This window comes from Hipposideros armiger, unplaced genomic scaffold (genome assembly GCF_001890085.2).
Source record: "Hipposideros armiger isolate ML-2016 unplaced genomic scaffold, ASM189008v1 scaffold_154, whole genome shotgun sequence".
Lineage (NCBI taxonomy): Eukaryota > Metazoa > Chordata > Mammalia > Chiroptera > Hipposideridae > Hipposideros > Hipposideros armiger.
Window position 1 is genome coordinate 2,461,993 of NW_017731504.1, and position 2,283 is coordinate 2,464,275.

A 2,283-nucleotide genomic window follows, 5' to 3' on the forward strand; every position below is an offset into this window, starting at 1 on the left:
GGGGGGTGGATTGAGGGAGGGGGTTGTCACTTTGTGAGGGGTGAAAAGGATAACTGTTGTATTGCTTTGTACACCTGAAATGAATTTTTTTTAAAAAGCTGCTTATACTAACCAACCATGCAAAATGGTATGCAATTTCCTAAAACTGTAATTAAGAACTGACATTGGCATATTACAATGAACAGAAAGCAAATGTTATTAAAGTGATAATGTTGAAAGATGCCAATGACCCTCAATTGATAACAATGAAATATCTCTCAAAGCACCCTTGTTTCTTTTCTTGCTTTTGTGCCAGATTAAACCTGGTTAGTGGGTTTTCATCTCTTCCAATCTACTCTGCATTAGACAATGATGAGGTTTTCATTACATCACTTCTCAGTTATCCATATAACTGGTAATCTTTATACTCCAGGTACATAGCATGGTGGTTAGCATCCCTGGAGACCATGGAAAATATGAGGCCTCTACACACTCACATCCCATGTCCTGGATGGTAGCAGAAAAAAAAAGAAAAGAAAGAAAGAAAGCAAGAAAGAATAGTCTTTCACACATCCAGAGCCTTGGCTGCTAAGGTGTCTAAGCATAGTTTCTAGTTTTCCAATCTCTCTAACTGGAGAGATTGAAGAGAAGGTTCATGGAGATGAAGGGAGATAATAGACAGTTTCTACCACATCAGTGGATTTTTAAGGGCATGAAAGATGAGTTTATGTTTGCTAGGTGAACAGAATTGGGATCATCATTCTAGGTAGAGTGCTCAGTTGAAAAGGGGAAAAGTGTGAATGTGTGGATGTTCAGCAAGTAGCTAATCATGTCTGGAGTGTGGGGTGCAAAGTGGGGCAGGAAGGGAGAGAGTGCAAGTTTAGAGAACACAGGAAAGGAAACAGGAGGCCCCGCATGCTCTGCTGAAGCATTTGGAAAACAGAGTCAAGCCTTAAGCAGTTGAGAGACATGAATGAATTTATGCTTCATAAGGCTCACTCTGGATGCATGTGAATACTGGACTGGAGGAGTTCAAGACTAGAAGCAGGAAGGCCAGTTAGAAGAGTGTTGCAATAGATAGTGAGGAAGAGTTTTGAGCTGGGGAGAACGTTGTATTAAGGGGGAAAAAGATGAACTAGATGTCCTGAGAGCTTATTTAGCTGAAAAGGACATCTCTAGAAGATGTACAATAAAGTAAAGAGGACACAGTGGAGATGAAGACTAGAGTGTTGCCAGTGGAGAGAAAGAGATGAATATGAAAGGTCTTGGTTAGGAAAATTTGGAAGTAGGTGTTTCTAAATGGGATCAACAGATGATAGTAAATGTAGTGGGGAAATGCAAGTTTGGGTGGCTTAATTCAGTACTTAAGGGGTCTAAGGGAAGCAGAAAAGAAATAGGAGGCAAAAGTCACTCCATGCTTTTAAGCTTGAAGTCCTGCAGAGATGGTGTTGCTGTTGACATATTGGGTAAGCCACAAAAAAGTACCAGTTTGAAAAGTAGACGAGTACGAGTTCATTGTTGTCGTGTTAACATTTAGCATTAAACAGCACATCCAAGTAGAAAGTTCTGAATGCATTTTAAATAAATATATGTTTTTTCTATATTCAATAGCTTTAGCTAACAACAGGCTGTTATTTTTCAGTAGAATATAATTGTGTGTTATGGGAAACATTGGCGAAGTTATTGAGCCTTGTATACCTCTGAAATCTGAGACCAAGAAGATCATGGGAGTGGGAGAAATCAGTTAAAGATACCAAAAAGAAAAGACATAAGAGAACATAGGTAAATGGATGGCAAAATGCACATTCTGTGGATGTAAGTTAGTATTTGCCAAACAATTTCTGTGCAGAATCCCCATTTAGGTACTCATGTTTAATTTCTGAATTGGGGCTGCTTATCAACTTAACAGGCTGCCAAGTACTAACACTTGCCTTGATTAGAAAAGACAAGACAGCGTTTTCTGTCATTGTATTTCCTGGGATTCGTCCATAGAAAACAAAGGGAAAATAATGTGTCCAGGTCCCTCTTAAACTTGCTCCATTGTCTTTCAACAAAACCTTTTTAAAAGCCATTGCCAATACCCAAATTCAATGCATTATTAGAATGCAAAGTGATGAAACAAGACACATTGATCTTTGGGGCACTCTGTAATTAAAGTCTTTTTAAAAGTTCAAAGGTGGAAAAAAACCTCACACATGTAAGGAGGACTTGTACCCTGACCTTTGCGCACAGCACTGACGGATGTGCAATGAATCACTGGTAATTCAGAGGAAGAGGTAAGCACATTTTTTCTGCTCTGGCAAA